At 40.5% G+C, this 21,950-nt stretch overlaps 1 protein-coding gene across 1 annotated transcript in view; it reads left to right on the top strand.

The window, feature by feature from the left end:
* Nucleotides 1-21,950, top strand: part of LOC129731933 (netrin receptor unc-5-like) — a 333,354-nt gene that overhangs the window by 68,356 nt on the left and 243,048 nt on the right. The gene's annotated exons all lie outside the window — the stretch shown is intronic.

Raw genomic sequence — 21,950 nt, 5'->3', positions numbered from 1 at the left:
GCACATAACCTTACTAAATTGAAAAATATTAGCAAGAAAAAAAAGACATTAATTGCAATGAATTTACTCCATTAACGGTGAAAACAGCAGCACTGTCCGTCCACTCGGACATTTATACAAGCTTTCATGCAAGCCTTCATGTGGGAAGCAAATAACGCTCAATTTGATTGTCACTTTCTATGCATGAAGTACAATTTTGGAAGTAACAAAAAGATCACTTTTAAACTACAGAATCGTTTTAGTGTTCACGTCCACTATCACACGTGATTCCAGAGTTCCAATTACACCATTAAAATTAATTTTTTCACGAGCCAATGCCGGATTGACTCTGCACTTTCAAAAGCAGTGTTGTCGAATCAATTACTTTGCATACACTAGGTTCACCAAAATTCACAAGAATGGTTAAAAAGCTATAATTTTTTTGGAGCAACTACTCACTTAATCACTTATTCACTTTTGTCAACTAGTATAATTCTCCATTTTATAGAAGTTGCAATTTTGTGATTATTCAACCTGAATTTTACTGTTCTCAATTTTGCATATAAAAATCCACTTTGTCCAGGAAAGTTGTGGTTCACTTTATAAGAAACAACTTTGTCGAAAACATTATACACCTATGTGTCTATTCAAAGATGTTTCTATTTTGAATCTTGTTGAGTTTTCAGGACCCGCCCTTAAAATATATTTTATTTAATATAACTATTTATGGTGATATTCTGCTGTTTTTCAATGTTCTATAATGTTGATGGCTATAACAAAACACACAACATCATTACAGAAAGTTTATATTTTTCTCTTATGTTTCTTCATTTATTGAAAATTTTTATCAAAATAATGCAAAACAAATGCCTATATCCGAATCGAACGATATTTGAATTATACCTTAACATTGGAATGGTTTCATCCGTGGAATTTTGTAGTTATCTGCTTTTTAAATGCACTGAAAATATTTTTTCGTTATTCTCTGCACGCACATTTCGTAAACATGGAATTCGTAGATTGTACAGCACTTTTGCTGGATGTATAGAACATTCGTACTGCAAGTTATCGGATAGAATTGCAACTTTACGCATTATTTTGTACAATTCAGAAATGTACTTTCGTATGAACGTGGATAACCACGAGTAATTACTTGAAGGTGTTCTGTTATTTTTGATTTCGTATAAACAGAGCTGGTAGCCACATGGTTACATAGTCCGCTTTGATAAGCAGATGGTCGTGAGTTCCACTCCTTCACTTGGTCCGAATCCGTTGCTTTTTCACGATGAGGTAGAGAACATTTATACGCTTCTGGAACAACATCACTCTCGCATCGATAGAACCGCCGCGATACATATACCCTTCGCTCAGGTGTTTCGTATTGAAATAACTTTCGTGAACATTTGTACATCTCTGAGGGTAAAGTTTGGAAGGCGCACGTCGTCGCTCTCTCGCAACCGATAGAAATGAAATCGCGTTGTGGCAAACCGGTGATGAACAATCAAACTCTCTTTCTCTCTTTTATTTTCGATTTCGTATAATGTATACATTATTGCGTAAGCTTACTAATTTTTCGTATTATTTACATTATGCAGCGTTCTGTGTACGAATTCTTTGCGTGAGCTTACTAATTTTTCGTACTATTTACATTGTGCATCGTTCTTTGTACGAATTATTATCGTGAGCTTACTATTTTTTCGTACTATTTACATTATGCAGCCTTTGTTTGTACGATTGATTGCGTTTATTTTTAAAACCTTTCGTTACGTATACGAATATAAATCTGTAACAGTTTTGACAGTTCTGACGAAAGTACCTTCATAATTATTACGCATTGATTTCGTTGCAGACAACAACAAAAGGTTGTGTATATAAAACATACGTTTTCGTGGAATTAACTAAAATATATTTTCAGTGTGGTGCATTATTTTAAAAAGAATTAATAAGAATATTAAAACTAAATTTCTTGAATAAAATTGTGTGTTTTGATATAGTAACAACATTGTAGAGCATTGAAAAATTGCAGGACAGCATTGTAAAAAGTAACAAAAAAAAAAGAAAAATTTACGGGTGTTCTATAGAAAACACAACGTTTCATATTCAATTTCACTTGAGTCATATTTAACTCCACCACTGGAACCCTAAAACACTACAAACATGCATGTTTTATTGTCGGAAAATCCTCCCCTTTTTTCAAAGACTTACGCTCAGTGTCTCGCAGGTTCGAAAAAACGACGACCGGTTAACTAGACCTGCATCGTACCTCGAGGCCAAAGGGGTGGTCGATGTATACGAGTCAGCCTCGACAATTTGAAGTTATGCAAATACATAACATATAATCCGTGCGATATTCTCTGGAGCTATCGATTTCTGTACCAACCTAATAATAATGAACCGCCCTAGTGAAAACTGGAAGGATTTAATAATAGTATGACAATTTGTTTAGCCGAGTTACGCGCTGAACAGGCATGTACAGAGATGAGCACACACACACAGAGAATTTGCAAGCAGTGTTGCAAATTTTCACTGTCAGTGATAGACTCTCAGTTGAAACTGACAACTGCGAATATCAGCTTCAACACGAAGGAGCTGAAAGTGATAATTGCTTTCAGCTCCAATCAGTAGACAGTGATAATGCTGACTGGTATACCACAAAAGATCAAAATAATGGTCGCAGTGGTCCAAATCTTACAAAAAAAATGCTGACTGGTAGCACACTGTGATTTCGCTCACGCTATGTTACTTTAGCGATGTTTTTATGGTTGAGGATGTCGATGCTTACCTACCTCATCGACTTCAAGTAATGGATTGGCTCAGACCAAATAATTTCGATATTAATTAAGACATATCATTTATATCACTGACACGATATTTATTGAGAATTGACTCCGGTAACACTCAATATCAGTGTGATGAGAATGAGAGTGAAATTGCTGTTGTTTCATTTTCATTTTGCAGTGTCGAAATTTCGCAACACTGGTAGCAAGCACTTAGAACAACGATATTGTGTTGTACTTCAACAATCGCTATATGACCATATACGATATTTAAATATAAGATACTAGGTTGTACTGAATAAAGTTGTGGAATCAGATATATTCATTCCGTTACATGTTTGTTTCAACTCATTTAGTTTAGAATTTATGCTCACTCCACTTTATCTAGGGCTAATCGCTAATTCACTAGATATTTCGGCCACTCCATTTTTGGTGCCGATGGGGTACTTGAATTAAACCGCTTTTACTGCACTGTTTACTGCATCCTTGCCACTTGTCTGGCTCATCGTAGCCCTTCGACCTTCGTTAGGTGCACAATGGAAATCTCCCTACAGCTCTTGGTTCTTACGCTTGGGCCACTCCGCGCCTTCAGTATGTACTTTGCCAGATATTGTTTAACACTTTAGGGGCCATCCACATACCACGTAGACAGATTTTTAACGATTTTGACCCCCCCCCCCTCCCCCTCCGTGGACAACTGCCCATATAAATTCTAAAAAAATTGTATGGACCGTGGACATTAGCCAACCCCCCCCCCCCCAAAGCTGTCCACGTGGTATGTGGATGGTCCCTTATGTTAGAATACGAACAGTGCGCGTACGTCCTCCGTGAGCAGTTTCACGGTTTAAAGTTCTCTGAGTTTCATTACTGATCTAACGTTTGCGGTGAAAAAATGGACGAAAATTGACAATTTTTAATGGGTTTACCTTCACACGCACCGACGAAACTACCCATGCAGCATCAATCATAGTAACCCACAAAGTTAGTAGAAAAAATTGACAGGTCTATCAGTCGAACTTTAATCTCCCAGATGGTCTCGAAGTACGATGCAGGCCTAACAAACCAGTCGTCGTAGGTTCGAGTCTCGTCTCGAGAGAGACTGTTAGTGTCAGTAGGATCGTAGCGCTAGCCCCGCAATTGTCCTGTACACTAAATAGTCGGCTGCGAAGTCTGTGTATAAATAAACAGAAGGTCAAGTTCCGAATCGGAATGTAGCACCAAGGCTTTGCCTTCGACATCGTGCGGCACTTTGGATACGCCCGTTCCGGCATCTACAACATCTTGGCACCGTTGGACAACAATCAGAGCATCGAAAGAAAGCTCGAATCCGGACAGCCATCGACCCTGAGCGACAAGAAGCTCCAAAGGATGCCGAAGAGGAAGACCGAGGGAAAAGTGGCTAAAACGCTGCGTGCACTTGGCCGGCAGGTTGGTGCATGCGGTAAAACAGTGAAAAAGTACCTGGTGAACTTGGACATACATGTCAGAAGGCGGCAATCCCGTTTTGAAACTGCAGGTAATGACGCAGTGGCACCGGCTGAATAAGATGGTCAAGTCAATTTTCCCGACGATTCGCGACGTGGTGGTGGTGATGAACGACGAGACTTTTCTTACCCTGGATGGCAACGACTGGTAGGGCTCATCCTATTTACTTCCCCCTCAAAGGAAGTGAGCTCAGAAGAGAAATTCTTTTCTCATACCAAGTTCCCCAAAAAGGTGCTGCTGTGGCTGACAATCAGCGAGAATGAGATGCCAAAGCTGCTCTTCTTTCGCTCCGGGCTGGCCGCGAACGGGAAAAACTAATAGCACGAAGTAAAAAAAAAAAGTAGCCAGAAGTTGCGTCGTTCATCAAGCAATACCATAAGGCCGAAGACGCGGTGTTCTGGCGTCGGCCCATTACTCGAAGCGATCGTTGGACGATATGGATCGGCTGTATATCGTGGTGGTACCTACACGCAAAACTTTTCCTTATAACTTTAGAAGCAATAGCGCCAAATTGTCTTTTAGGTAACAAACCTATTACTGAAAAGGCAATAAAATTCTTCCCCAGTCAAGTAACAACATATACTGTCATATATTTAGCACGTGTTACGGGAGTACGACTATCTAATAATGGTCGTTTCAACCACATGCAAGATTTTTTCTGTCAAAAACTGCTCCCTTTCCATCTCAAGTAAAAAAATCACACACCGTCGCATATGTTACACATGTTACAAATTTCTTCAATCTCCAATCCATCCGGTGAGCGTGTATTCGCTCGTTGTATGCATACGGAGTAGAGAAAGAATATGACAAGAGCTCCCCGTCATAGAGTATGCAAACGTTGATGATTTCAAAGACTTGAAATGCGTCTTTAAATAACATCACGATCTGTAAACTGCGTTAGAGAAAAACAAAAACATTCGCTTTTTCGCAAGCTATCCAAAACACATACTCATTGGTTCATGGAAACTCATTTGCACCTGTTTGAAAATACAACTTCGGCAACTCTGTTCAGACAGTATAACATATTTTCATTTCAAGTAAACACTGGGGGACGAAACGAAAGTGTTTTTAATTAGACATATGAGGTTGACGGGTGAGATTCTCATTATGTGTGGATGAAGGGGACAAAAATTAATCTGATCGTTGTATCAATACAAATGCAGCGAGTGAAGTCTTGCTAACACATGCATTGCGGTGCTTGGCTGTATGTTCTCCTGCAGAAACACATACAAGCGTATGACCGTCATAATTTTTGTTAATTTTCGGTAATTACTATTTGTGTATAATGCGTAGTCATAACACACAATAAGTAATAAAAGTTAAAGGGTATGTGCTTGAGTGCACAAACGAAGGCTTGACGTGGGACTATTGTGGGTGTAAAGATTTAATTCTGCCATAGCCATAGTATATAACACACACCAAACGTACAAATACCATACACAACAATCCATGAACAAAAAAACACATACATACACCTATCCCAAGCAGCAAAATTTGTTTCGATTATGAACTTTGTGCATCCCAGCAACAAATTCTTATGCGAAATTAAGTTGCAGTTACATCTCAGTTTCTTATACAATGACAAAAGAAGCGCAGGAGGTGGAGCCAATTGCAACATTTTCGTTGTTTCAACACAAGTTTCAAGAATGAAATCGCAATGTGTATGAACAAATGCATGGAATTTGATAACAACATGGAAAATGCTGCATGGTAAAATTTCAGCTACGAACATGCATCGTAGCAGCAACTAGGGCGCAATATAAACTTCATGGCGTTGTGGTAAGATTGTAAAATGGAAAATGGTCAGAATGGAAAGAGATTGTCCGTAGAGCGATTTATCTTCGATTATTTCCAGAAATTTGAGGATTCAACTCCAGTTATCAATTTCTATTCACTTTTCTCGTTTGTACTATTTACGTCATTTACTGTAGAAACACTTGCAAGTTCATGGCTCAGTTTCAAATATTGTTTCCCTTATCATGCTAATGGTTGTTACCAGTTGTAATTTTGCTTCTTCAATTCATCAGTACCTCAGCGTGATAATGAAATTCAAAGCAATTTATTACATTTCGTTTCAGAGACCCACACTTTTTGGACGACTTTTAGTTCAAGTACCCAAAAGTTACAACGCAGTAAATAACCTCATCTCAAAAACAAATATGAGGCGAACGATCGAACAAAAGTTGCTGTTACATGGCTTCAGAACATGACAGCAACTTTTAGAAGTATTTTTGTGTGTTTGTTTTTTGTATCTCGCAAGCATCACGTTGGCAACCTATATGCTCCACCCACTAGATCTATTCAGTGAAGGTGAGGTTTTCAAATGCCGTTTACACGTTTCAACAACAAATCCAACCTCGCGAATTACGTTGTTGGTGTGAAGATCTTTGAAGCAGCGATGCAACTTTAGTTGTTGCTTGTTTCTTTACAATTTCATCGTAGTAACAAAAAATGTTTCTTGAAACCTCGGAATTTCATTATTGCAACAAATAATCACAATTTATTTTTTTATTATGTTTCAATTGTTGCTTGGGATCGTAAACCATAGCATACAAACTAATAGAAAAAATAATTAACTTGTTGCCTATAAAAGTATTCTGTCATACATAAATTTACCTCGGATGAATGCATTTTTGCACACACATTTTATACACACATATACATTTTACACACACGCTATATTCACACACACTTCTCACAAGCACACGCTCCTCAGGCACACCCACGCTACTTACACACATACATACACACACACACTCATACACACACCCACACACCACTTACATACACACACCACTCACACACATACACGCACACACGCCGCTCACACATACACACACGTTACTCACACACACATTCACACACACACATTCACACATACGTCACTCACACATACACATTAACACACACACATTCACACACACACACACACATTGAAACACACATGCGCTACTCACACACAAACACACATACACACACATACACATACACACATACATGCCCATACACACACACACACACACACACACACACGCTACTCACACACACACACGCTACTCACACACACACACGCTACTCATACACACACACGCTACACACACACACACACGCTACTCACACGCACACACACACACGCTACCCACACACACACACACGCTACTCACACACACACACGCTACTCACACACACACGCTACTCACACACACACACGCTACTCACACACACACACATGCTACTCACACACACATACACACACGCTACTTACACACACACACACGCTACTTACACACACACATACACACGCTACTTACACACACACACATACACACGCTACTCACACACACAGACATATACACGCTACTCACACACATACACACGCTTCTCACACACATACACACGCTACTTACACACACACATCCACACGCAACTTACACACACACACGCTACTCACACACACACACACTACTCACACACACATACACACGCTACTCACACACACGCATACACACGCTACTCACACACACATACACACGCTACTCACACACACACATACACACGCTACTCACACACACACATACACACGCTACTCACACACACACACACATACACACGCTACTCACACACACACGCTACTCACACACACACACACACATACACACGCTACTCACACACACATACACATACACACTATACTCACACACACATACACATACACACGCTACTCATACACATACACATACACATACACACGCTACTCACACACACACGCTAACGCTACTCACACACACATACACACGCTACTTACACACACACATACACACGCTACTTACACACACATACACACGCTACTCACACACACACACATACACACGCTACTCACACACACACATACACACGCTACTCACACACACACACACATACACACGCTACTCACACACACACACATACACACGCTACTCACACACACACACACATACACACGCTACTCACACACACATACACATACACACTATACTCACACACACATACACATACACACGCTACTCATACACATACACATACACATACACACGCTACTCACACACACACGCTAACGCTACTCACACACACATACACATGCTACTCACACACACAGACATATACACGCTACTCAAACACACATACACACGCTACTCACACACACATACACACGCTACTCACACACACACATATACATAAACAAGCTACTCACACACACATACACATATACACGCTACTCACACACACATACACATACACACGCTACTCACACATACATACACATACACACGCTACTCACACACACACGCTAGCGCTACTCAGACACACACGCTTGGTATACGACACACTATACCTACACAAATTACTATCGGCAGCATCCAAACGGCTTCCAAGTCTTCCAATGCTCCTTTACAACGGCTTCCAATGATCCCCAGTGCCGATCACGTCCTTTTTCTGGCTGTATTCCAACAACGATATCTGAATTAGATTACCACTGGTGGGGTCCAACTCAGATCGAAGGGAAGCCGAACTGTTAGCCTTGACGGTCGACCAGGGAATGAGCTTCTCTCTGCTGAACTGCTGAATTGTCTTTTATTTTTGAAATTGTTTACAGAGGTATAATTTATGGCAGGATAATTGGTCAGCCCTAAAGGCTCGTCATCTTTGTTCGTAGTAGTGCATTTAGATTGGTTTTTTAAATTATCTTGAAGATTAATTTTACATCTTTGCCTTAATGGCACGGTAAGTTTATGAATTTAAATAAAATTGAATAACCTACCTAACTAATACTATCTTAAAAACTAAATTGACAAAGATCGAATTGCCTCGTGAATTGACCTCTGGCAAGCATCCCTGAATCTAGACAGAATTGCCTGTTTGCGCACCAAAAGTGTATCTAGACCGGCTAGTTGGTGGATCTCAGAATTACGCGTTCTTGGAGGACTGTTAAGGATCATCCTTAGGATCTTATTTTGGATAACCTGTAATTTATCATGGTGATACTTGGCACAACTCTCCCAGATTGGCAAACCGTATTCTAATACTGGCAGGATAATCATTTTATGGACAGCATGCTTGTTCTTCAGGGACAGTTTGGATTTTCTGTTTATCAGTGGGTATAGAGATTTAATTAGGATGTTGCCTTTGATTGATGTTTTTTCCACATGTGATCTGAATATAAGCTTGCTGTCCAGAATAAGACCGAGGTATCCCACCTCTCTCGACCATTCGATGGGTGAATTATTAATTTTAAGTCTGAAGTCGTCAGGCGGAACAAGTCGACGTGAGTTTGAGTGGGGAAATAAGATGGCCTGTGTTTTAGCCGCATTGATGCAAATCTTCCAGCTGTTGAAGAAGCCGGATAGAACATCCAGGCCTGCTTGAAGTTTTCTAGTCAGCGAACGGATCACTCGCCCTTTGTACATGATGGCAGTGTCGTCCGCGAACATGGACAGTACACCACCATCCGGAAGGGGAGGAACGTCTGACGTAAAGATGTTAAAGAGGATAGGACCCAAGAGGCTACCCTGGGGGACCCCAGCATCAACATTAAATGTATCAGACTGGGAGTTGTTCAAGCAGACCCTAAATGATCTACCCGACAGATAATTTTTGATGATTTCCACAAGAAAGATCGGGAAGTTGCACCGATGCAGCTTATAAACAAGACCATCGTGCCAGACGTTGTCAAACGCTTTCTCAACGTCCAACAACGCCATGGCAGTTGTTTTGGAAACAGACTTGTTCCGCCTGATAATGTTCGTTACCCGGGTGAGCTGGTGCACAGTGGAGTGCCCCTTCCTGAACCCAAATTGCTCTCTAAGGAAGATGTTGTTCTGATCAGCAAACTCTAGTATACGTCTCAGAATCAGTTTTTCGAACAATTTCGAAATAGATGAAAGGAGGCTAATGGGCCGGTAGCTTTTAGCGTCAGTGGGATCCTTCCCAGGTTTATGGATGGGGATAACTTTGGTGACCTTCCAACGGGACGGGAAGTAGCCAAGTTCCAAGCACTTATTGAAGATCTTTGCGAGGTGATGAAAGAAGTCAACGCTCAAATTTTTCAATTCGAGATTGACCACCCCATCGACACCCGCGGTCTTCATATTTTTACATGATTTGATGGCTGCCATTACCTCGTCTGCAGAAATTATAGATTCCTCTGGGACAACTAGAGGGGTCACAGCGATTCTGGACATTGTAGCTGCCACATCAGGCTCAAAGGGGCTCACCAGGGAACGACCAAGATTGTGAGAATTTACGAAATGCTGGCCAAGTGCATTAGCTTTTTCAGCTGGTGTTATTAGCTGAACTTGGCCAGCTTGTTGATCAGAATGGGAGAGAGGAGGGACAGGTCTCGGCTTGTTTTTCAGAAGTTTAGTTAATTTCCAGAAGGGGTTTGCACAATCTGGGAGAGAGCGAATATGACTTTCAAAGCTTTTGTTTCTGAGATCCACCAACCGGGCCTTAATGATTTTATTAAGACGATTGCAGTGAGACTTTAAGTGAGGCAGGCCAGTACGTTGATAATGGCGCCTAGTTGTGTTACGAAGTCTTATAGAAGCTTTAGTTAGGCTGTCTAGATTCAGAGTGTTACTCACCAGGTCAGAAGCAGGGATGTGTTGGTCACGGGCTAAGGATAGAGCCTCGTCGATGATCTGCAAGCACTGATCGATGTCGTCCGTCGATTCAAGCTCGGTGTTGTAGCGGATGTTGGCGTCGATGAACTGCTGGAACCGTGGCCAGTCAGCACGATGGTAGTTGCGACGACGAGCACGGAATCGATTGGCGGAGTAGCCCACTTCGGCCACCACTGGAAAGAAACCTCGACCCCAACCGCTTCGATGACTTTTAAGTTGAAACTGGGCAGCAGCTTACAGCAGATGTTCTTCCTCAACGCGATGGCTACGCCTCCACCCGCTGAGTGGGTACGGTCAAGCCGAACAACTCGAAAGTCGGGGAGGTAGATGTTGACGCCAGGTTTTAGATGTGTCTCGGTGATGATAGCTACGTCGATAGTCCGCTCGTTGAGGAAATCAGCGAATTCGATGGCTTTGCTCTTTAATGAGCAAGCGTTCCAGTTAGCGATGTTGATGCATTCAAGGGCCATATTTGGTGAGGATGGAAACTGCTGCTTGCAGCTGTTCAGCTCTGGTTTTACAGGTGCGAAGGGCTACGAATGCTTCGGCTAGGAGATGCACGAACTCTTCTGTAGTGAGAAGGGAATCTGCGCTATTTCTTCGGCGTCTGTGCGGGTAAACTTCATTCCAGTGGCAGGAGTTGTAAGCCCTGGGAGCCCCGGGGGAGGCGAGGAACGGCTCGATGCTGCGACATCGGCAAACGAGGTTGTAAGCCGATTATTCAGTGGGAGAGGTGGAAGCACTGGGATTGCACGTCGCGATGTGATGACTGGAAAATTTTGCTCGTTATTCACTGGCACTGGGACTTTTCTCCGACTGGGTTGGTTGTTGATTGAGGCTCTTTTGCGGATCTCAATGAATTCCGCCCGCTTTGGGCAGGTACGACTGGTGGCCTTATGATCAGCTCCACAATTTGCGCAGACAGGATCGGCAGTTTCCATCAATTGGCAGGCGTCGGGTGCGTGCGTTTGTCCGCATTTGATGCAGCGGTAGGCCATATGGCAGTTTTTAGTCCCATGTCCAAACAACAGGCAATTGGAACATTGGGTCACATCTCGATGAACTGGTTTGTAGCGCTCCCAGGCCACAATGATGTGGAAAAGGGCACGAATGGACTGCAAATCCGCCAAACATGTTGAATTTTTCTCCAGGTTGATAAGGTACAATTGGTCGCGGTACTTCCGAGTCTTGTTGTGGCGTGACATCTTATGGATCTGTATTGGCTTGAGTCCATTTGCCTTCAGTTCCTCTAACAGAGTGTCAATTTCCATGTCTGGAAGACCACGGAGAACAACTTTGAGCGGTTTTTCTGCTTCAATGTCATGGGAGAAATATTCCACCTTACGCTGCTGCAGTATTACTTGCTCCGCCTTGTAGTGATTCAATGCCGGAACCATCAGTTTGTAGCCGTCAGTGCACATACGGATAGTGCATTTCAGTCCTTTCTCGATGTAAAAGACAATTGCTTCACGAAGACCTTCTGGGAATCCTTTCACATAGAAGGGTGGAATTTTCTCTTTTTTCACTATTTCGGGGTCCGTGGAGTTTTCCAAGACAGCAAATCTGTTGTTGGCCAAAAGCTTCTTAGCCGCCGAATCGGGGGCATTTCCAGGTCGAGGCCGTTTACCCGTACTAGAACCGGTTTTCGATTTACCCATGTCAGGGTTCACCGTAGCGTCGGCGAAAATAAAAACTTACGAACGAACGTACAAAGTGAACGGAGCGAAAATAAACAACTGTACTGCTCAACACGCTAGCAGAGAATCTGCAATGATGATCTGATGATTATGAGCTTCTCTCAACACGGAATGTCCTTTTATAGCGTCACTCAGTGTGGGGAACTTGGGCGATTGGGGGAAGAACTAATCACGTAGAAGCATCTCTGCTTTCTTTATTCGTCGCTTACGTTGGGTGATGAATGCGATGCCAATTGGCTGGCATTGCTAGCCAATGACTGAATGCGTGAAATCATTTCGTCTATGTTTTTGAAGTCTGCGTTAGGGAAATATACCAATTGTATGAAAAATGTATGTGGATATTCGACCTTCAAACTTCCCCGCAATTTTCACGGAGTAATAAGGAAATGGTAACTAAAATTATCGTGTTATACAAATCTTGTATGCTTTAGCTTTCCAACGGTATATTAACTATTGAAATCGGAACAGTTGTTTGAGCGCTATTAGCATCTAAAATCTTCCATTCCGTCAACCAAAAACGTTACATGTTCAATCCAGTTTTCCCAGAATGTACCTTAGTATAGTGAAGAAAGACGTAGTCCCACGTCAAAAAATTGCCCTAAAGTAATAAAATGTTCCCCGTCAACGTACCCCAGTTGCGTCCCATGGAGGGTTTCTGAGCAAACCCGAAGCGTAAGATTTACTACAACAATTTTGTCGCGGAAACTGAAAAGGAATTAATGAATAAATCGAAGAGACAGCTTCAAAACATGCCTACACGCATGTTTTCGTCCGCCATGGTGAACATTCCAATTAACTGCCGAAACGCCGCTCGCAATGGTGTAGATTTTTTTTGCAAATAAGCTAATATAATTACCTTTAATGAGAAATTTGTCAGACTAAATTGTATGTCATAGTACTTTTTCAGCAGCATCAGATAAGAGTTTTTTTTACCAGAAAGGTTAATTAGAGTTTCGTACTTGATAAGTATGCTACAACGATTTGCAAATCTCTTCACCTACTCCTCACTTAGGGCATCCTTAACGGTGCGCTTCTATACCCCGTTTGGCAGCGCTCTATCATCACTTCACACCGTACCGGTCGCTACTAAACGCGCTAGAGAAATAGTAGCCGAGCTTCCGGGAAGCATCGCGCTCTCAAATTTAGCAACCCGATAACAGCGCTGCTAAAGGTTTATGCTGGATGAAACGTCAAACTGAAACGATAGCAACGACCGGTGTGAAAACGGGTGAGTGAGCAAAATAGCCGCGCTGTACACAGCCGTCATAACAACTTAAATGGTACCGCACTGTTAAGGATGCCCTTAGAGCAAGCCCACCAGTGGCTAAATTGAAGTTTCTAAAGCTAGTTTGGCAACTCCCACCATAACGCGGCAACCGCACCGGGCGTTGCTATGTTGGTTTGGGAAATAGCAATCCCAACCTCGAGTAGTAGGGGGCCGTTCAATAATTACGTAAGCATATTTTTCCACTTTTCATATACCCCCCTCCCCCCTTGTGAGACATCGTAAGATTTTTTGATACCCCCCCTCCCCCCTAGTAAGATCTTACTATAAATACTATATATAGATTTTTACTATAGTTTTATCATTCTGAAGCAAGCACAATACTTCGTTTCCTCTTTCGTCCTTAATTCGAGTTAATATTCCTTCCGTAATTTTCTTTTTATGAATTTTACCGTCCATACTTTCATCAACATGGTTTTTTGAATAGTTCCATTGACAATGTTTTTCTTACGTAAGATAATCAATTCACCCCCTCCCTCCCCTGTAAGATAGCGTAAGAAAATGGCACACACCCCCTCCCCCCATATTTGCTTACGTAATTATTGAACGGCCCCTAGCGAGTTATTAAATTTAGCAACGCGATAGCAACGTGCCGCATCGTTGCTATTTGAGGAATAATGTCAAACTGTTGTTTGTTTTGTTGTGCTCGATAGTAAATGTTCGTAACAATATTATGAAAATAATGAGTGTTTCGAACATAATTTATCGGCCCCGGAAGACGAAATGCTTTGCCTTGGTTAAACACGTCGTAGGACGCAAGTATCGGCGTGGACCAGTCTATTTAATTTCGATTGAGCTGAAATTTTACACAAAGTGTTTTTTCGGGCGGGTAAACATTTATAGTTTTTTGACGTTGGACTAACGTCTATATCGAAGTTAGGCACCTGAATTTGAAAATCTAGTAATTCAACCAGGGAAAACCAGGAAAAAGTGGTCAGGCTTTGAGCGCTTATATATCAGTCATTTCTTTTCAGAATTTCGAGGTTTTGGCATCAACCGATCAGAAATTCTTTTACGGTTGAATTTATGTAACAAAAATAACTTATTGTTCGAGATACACTATTGAAAAATTGATAAATCACATCGATTGTCTAAATCATACCGAGCAACCAATCACCACCTCTCTTCACAAGCACAGTCGACACTAACGGATACAACCGATCTGACTTTGTAAACAGTCTCGCAGCTTTCAACCAATAACGAGCTCGCTTTCGGTAGCTGCAACAGGTGTTTCAACACCATTTTAAAATGCTTCTTTTATCATTACCACTGAACAGATTCTAAACAGGAATGGCTTGATTGATAGGGGAAATATTGCGCAAGATTGTCATATACTAATTTAAATATGTTTTCGATACTAAACTAGCTAAAAGTTGTGTTAAAAGTCGTGCACATTCAACCAATCACAAGCTCGCTTCCTCTTTGCTCGCGAATTGATTTTTGCTTTGGGCTATATAATAACCTGCGTCGTCTCATAGTAGTCATCAGTCAACAAGTGGAAGGCCACTAGAACGGTCTTGAATAATCAGCAGCGGTGGCTGATTCCAGTGGCGAAACTGAGCTGCAGCAGAACCAGAGCGGTGGTATCAGGCAGCAGCGGCGGAGGTAGTGGGCAGCTGCATTTCTTCATTCTGTTCGATAGCTAGAGCTGTTGCGTGTGTATGGCTAGCTATAGCGTGTGTGAGATATAGCATGTGTAGCATATTATGGCTATAGCGTGTATATCTTCAGCGTGTGTACGGATAGTTATAGCGTGTGTGTGGATAGCTGCTGCGTGTGTAATGATTACTTATGGCGTATGTATGGATAGTAATAGCACATGGTTGGATAGCTTATGCGTGTTTATAGATAGTTGTATCGGATGTATGGATAGGAATAGCGTGTGTATGGATAACTTTAGCATGTTTGTATAAAAAACTATAGCTACAGCGTGTGTATGAATAGTTTTAACGTGTGTATAGATAGTTATAGCATGTGTGTGGATAACTATAGCAGGTGTTTATCGAAGATTATTATTGTCATTAAAAATATTAACACGTCTTAACGAACACAGTTGTGAATTTGATTTTACAGCAGCGATTTTAACTTCTTCAGCCAGTCTTTAGTCATCGAGAAAAAATTACTGCCTATGAATGATCAACACTTATTTACTAAAAATTTCATTTAGATCAAAACAGGTTCTTTTGAGTGTCATAAATTATTGGTAAAAAGAGTTGCAAGTTTTCTCAAAAAGCATTCATTAAATTTTCATTTTTGTTTCTCGGTCCGCGGTTTTGATTTTGTTTCTCGCACACAGAGAAAGAAACAAACTTGTCGCTATCGTGAAAAATAACAAAACAATTAGAAATGCTCTAAATCACAATTGAAGAAGTTAAGATATTTTCCTGTCACTCGCCAAAACCTTGATAACAACTACCGAAAAACGTGTAATTGAGCTCTTGCTGTATCAAGTTATTGAAATAAACGTATTTTTTGTTTAAATACATGAAGTTATATGCTGGGCTGGAGCTAACCGAGCATGAGTTTTATCAATTTAATGTCAAACAATTTTTAAATTTGAAATTTTCGTTTGAATCGTTCTGGGCTCCAATTTCAGATAGTTTCGTTAAGTTTGCTTTTTGCTTAGATAGGAAAATTTTACCAATTCGCTCAATTAAATGATTGTCTTGCTGGTGCAGCTACGAACAAAGGTTTGATTCGAATATGTATGAAATGACAGCGATTAAATAAAAGATATCCATTCTTTTAGTAGGGTAGGAAACATATTCTAAGCAGCTTTAGGAACCGCCTGTGTATTCAGACGAAATACTCGAAATGTGCTGGGTGAAACTCAAACAGTAGTATATCAATCTGCTCTCTATCGTTTCTTCTGTCAGAACTTGTTTTCGGATTGTAAAACTAAGTTAGCAAACTTTGACAATCATCAATCAAAGTTACCAATCGAGGGACACTATTCCAATCACCCCGAACCTATTTTAAGCAGTTTCCATCTGTTTTGCAGGCGTTTTTTTTTCAGCACCTGAAGTGGCTCCTGAATGGCAGCAATATAGGTCGATTTGTCTCAATTGCAATTGTTCACAGATTTCTTTGTGATTAACGGTATTTCTTATATTCGTAAGACAGCTAGACAATGAAAGTTTTCGTTTCCATCATTGAAATTGTCGATAGTGGTCGAAATGCAGGAGTTTGAGGCCTGTTTTCTTCGACTGATTAAAATAGGTGCTACTGCTTAAGCCGTTCCCTACCCTATATATTATTATTTATAACGTTTTAACGTCTCAGCATTCAGAAATGCACTAGATAAAATTGCAGCAAATACTAGAGTTGCAATTCTCTCTATTATTTGTTTTAATGGAAAATAAGAATACCGTAGTCCAACGTCATGCGGTCGTGTCTTGAATACCACCAATACCATTTTTTTTTTCAAATTCGAGATGACCATTTTGGTTGGCACTCTAATCTACACGAAGCATAAAGCTCAAGTCCTCACAAGATTGGTCAACCATGTCATTATTTCAACAAACCTGGAAGGTTTGAGTGAATTGCTCGGGAGTATTACCGACTATTGCTGCTGACTCTTTTGAAGGCATGTTAGTCTCAGTTTCCCGTTGCGTTCGGTTGTTGAATAAAAAACCATTTTTCGCATCTACAGCTGTTTTAATCTTCGAAAACAACTTGAGACGAATTCGAAAGCAGCGTCGGAAATGGTCATCGGTATAGACCGGTGTTTTCGAAAAAAAAAAACATTGTTAAAACGCTGGATGGCGCGTATAAAAAGATTTGTTTCGCGAAATCATTTTCTTCGTCACTAGAATCAACCAAATACTTGAGAACAATTTCCGCGTTTTACATTTAAATTTTGTTTGGCTGCAAATTTGCAAATATTAATAGCAAATTGTAGGAATCGAGACAGCACAAAGTACAGAATACAGTTCACCAATTTTGAGTACACACTAAAGTCGCTTTTTACGCGAGGGATACATGCCGCGTAAAAAAAACCGCGTAAATTCCGGAATCCGCGTAAAAAAAGCCGCGTAAAAAGAAACCCGCGTAAAAAAACGCGTAAAATGAGACCTTAGTGTAATAGTTATTGAAGGCAACGTTGCGAATCGTTCCACGGTCTAACGCAACTACTTTAATTAAACATACAAGGATAAAAAAATCCATGCACGCACAAACGAAGAAACCTGCAACAGAATTGTGTTATCGATAATTTGAGAGAACGGAAACAAAGTTAAAACTGAGTTGCTTGAAATAAAGGGGATATTTTATGAAGCAGAAAGAACGCAGATCATTCCGGAAACAATTGACGGACAGATAAATTGGTTATTACTAGATGCGCAGAATTTTTGGGAAATACGACACACACGAACATTTTGCTAATGCTAGCTAGTGACGGTCTTTAGAAATTAGCAACTGCCGGCGTTAAAAAGAAATAGATGAATTGGTAATCCCCAATAGCAGCGACCGGTGCGAACATCGGTTGCTATCCAAAATAGCAACGGCCAGCGTTGTGAAAATAGCAACTCAAATGGCAACTCACCGGTGCGCTTGCTCTTACTAACGTTCAATCAAAAATCCGCGTAAAAAACCTGACTGTTCTTGGTTTTCTGTGCATTGATTTCTAGTCCAATTTCCCTAGCATCCACTTCTAGTCAAGAGCAATATTGAGCAACCGTCAGAATAGTTCATCTCCAAACCTTTGTACCCTTCGGAGAAATTTTAGAGCGTCCCCTCACATTACTCGGTCTAAAGTAGCTTCGATCAGTCGTATCAGCTTGTTCAAAAAGGCGTAGTGGAGTATTATTTACCATTACCCGTTTGAACTGTGTCATACACTACCTGAAGTCCACGTTGTACTCCCGACAATTCTGAAGCATTTACTGGAGAGTGAAGGTTTGAGTCTTGAGTTGTCTCTCTTCCTCCCAAATCCTGGAAATTATCCAGTAAAGTGCCGTTGTTTGTTTATGTTATTCTGCCGACAGTCTGTCCTTTCCTAAGGCTCTTTTGTTCTTAGTGACCATGATATCGGGAATTGGATACTGCTTTTGTTTGTAGGCAATTCAAGGTTAACTTTTCTTCCGACTCCTTCCGTTGTTTAGCTATCGAGGTTCTCACCGAGAACTGCTTCCACTTATCTACCATCTTGCACTCGCTTGTGATCAGGTTTTGCTCCACGTCCCAACACATATTTGAACTAGGGGTACATATAGCCTTTACGAGATTAGTTCACGTTCTCATAACATTTGCGCGTGTCATTAACATGAAAAAGTTATACCAGTTCTCAATGATATCTGTCCATCTGCTGTCGAAGCACTTAGTTTTTCCATAAACGGTCGTCGAGTAGGCCTACGTAGGCAATATCGACACAGGATCGGACACGCGGGATCACCCATGCGTCCCGATTGCGTGGATACGGATGAGCGTGTCTCCTTCGTATGTCCTCATTTTGTGCGCGTGAGGAGTGACATGATGATGATCTACAGCGCGATCTGTGCGCCCCATCAGATTGTCCTAGGGCTGCATCGTGTGCGACGGGTCATCCCCAACACACCAGTGGAAGCTAACTGGTAGTCTCCAGGTAGTTATCTAGGAGGTTATAAGAGTAAAGAGGGTTATGTTAAAAAGGGTGATTTAAAAAAATCTATATAAAAGGAATCTACTGATTCGACCACAATTTCAAGATACTTCGTTGTTCACTAGCAGATGACGAACATATAACTGCTGAATTTTGCATTATTTCGTGAGAAACTTTAAGATAAAGAGTCAAAATTGAAATGGGTCTCAGTACGTCTCAGTACGGATTGCGTTGTAGTAGCGATATGAGTGCGGGTTAATATTGAGGAGAGATAAGAGGAGTGGACAACGTAAAAGATGAAGTGTTTTCTTGCTATCTTTGGCAATATCGCTTACCGAGAAACGCACAAGCTGTTTAAATATACCTCTTTTCTGACTTCTCAATGATCGGACTGTTCTCAATTTTAAGGTCATTTTTTGCAGTTTTCATAAAAATTAAATTTTGAATATCGTTTAGCTGTTTTAGACAGTTAAACTTTTTTTTTACTTTTTTGAAAAAGTTTTTTTTGTTAGAGTATTTATTTATTATTTTTTTTTTTGAAAAAAACAAAATTATTATCTGCAACATCGCCAAATCAAAAATGATCGACTAAGTTGGTTATCCGTTTTTTTGTGAATTGCTCTGCTGTTAACGGAAATTCTAAGGTAAAATCTTATCTCATACATTCCAATTGCACCCTAAAAAATAGTAATGCAGAACCCTAATATTAAAATTAATGACAATCGAAGGCTATGAAGGGGGAAAAGGAAACATAGCCGCCCTTCTTCGCTTGGTTATGCCACTATAATCTATCTATATGATTATAAATTGGTTAACGACAGGTCGACGAAAAAGAAAAAGTATGCCGCTCCAAAACTCAAAATAGTTGCCCTAGAAAGCGTCAAACTTTTCAACCATTCCTGTGAACTTTGGAGCCCCTAGTATATGTAGAAGTGCGTCAGAGTGTGGCATAATATTTGCTCGACGGATTCGCCGCTCTCACGTTATGTTTACGAGAAAAATCATTTAAGTTTCTGAAAAAGTTATCTGTTCACATAAAAATTTAGTTTTGTTACAATATCGTTAACAAATGTCATTAAGGTAAAACAACGACTGTGGTTTGGATGTCGATAAGTCTGCAGCGTTGACTATATGATGGTAGGGAAAATGACATCCATTTTAGACTACAAAGTGCGTATAGCAGGAATTGTTTTTGGACTGACTTTATTCTGTTTAAACGAGTTCCAGAAAATAGAGACTACTATGCTACAGTATTCCAATATTGAGTATAAAGTGTTTTATTCTTTAAGCAGAAACGTTTTATAAAACTACGAATGTAGCTAAGCCTTGTTGATAACTGTGTTATACAGCAAAGCAAAGTCTTGGTGCTGCATTCCGATTCAGAACTCGACCTTCTGTTTATTATACTAGCCAACTGTTAAATTTACAGGACAATTGCGGGCTAGCGCCACGATTCTACTGACACTAACAGTCTCTCCCGAGCCGAGACTACGACGACTGGCTTACTAGGCCAGCATCGTATCTCGAAAACAGCTGGGAGGGTCGATAATTGTGTTGTAGTGATCAGTAAATGTTAATTACGAGTCAAATATGACTCCTAAGTCTATAAATCGCTCACATTTCACTATTGGGTATGTTTCTTTCTTTGCTAAAAGTCATCGAAGTATATATTTTACGCTTAGCTAAAGACACTTTTTTTAATACCAAAATTTAAAAAAATGTATCTCGTTACGGAAAATGTTTTTATCATTATCCTTTTTTAATTTCAAAGAAAAGTTTTATGGCGGCATAAAAGAATAAGAGATTTCAAATCATACGAATAATAGAAATAGTAGAGGGCCCAAATGAGAGCCTTGAGGAACTCCTGAGGTTACTTGAATAGGTTCCGCACTTTCAACAGTTTAAATAGCCAATAAAGAGTTCATAGTTTTATAATTATGTTTAAATATTTATAAAAATCAACTAAAACCTAAATTGCATTTTTCTTACATTTCAAATAGCTTTGTTCAACCGGAAGCATTGAGTTGCTATATCAACCCAAGCCCGAATGCTATAGAACATCTTTGAACTGAACTAACGAATGACTAGTGTTAATCCAAAAATAAACCCGATAGAATCTCATCCATTTCTTCTAGTTATGCCTTCTTTCAACAATAGCTCGGCATTCTTTCAATAGCTCGGAAGCACAACGTTAGAGTAGAAGTACAAGTTCAAGCCAAGGAAAAGTTGTTCAGTTTCAGTTGGGATGAAGGATTAAAATAATTTTAAAGTAATCCATAGAATAAACCAGAACCCCTTCCAACACACACACACTGCCCTCCTTTGGCTAACTATTCGGACTGCAGCGCAGTTATTCACACATAGCAAATCACATAAACAATGCACCAAGATCTAATCACACTTTAGTGCACTCCAGCTGGCGGCTGAACCGAAAATCGATTCGCAATATTTCGTGCTGGCCGCTTGCCAATAGATCCAGCGGTAGCCAAG

The sequence above is a fragment of the Wyeomyia smithii genome, chromosome 3 (assembly GCF_029784165.1).
Source record: "Wyeomyia smithii strain HCP4-BCI-WySm-NY-G18 chromosome 3, ASM2978416v1, whole genome shotgun sequence".
In the NCBI taxonomy this organism is placed as follows: Eukaryota; Metazoa; Arthropoda; class Insecta; order Diptera; family Culicidae; genus Wyeomyia; species Wyeomyia smithii.
The sequence above is the reverse complement of the archived record's forward strand: the minus strand, read 5'-3'. Positions and strand labels throughout refer to the sequence as shown.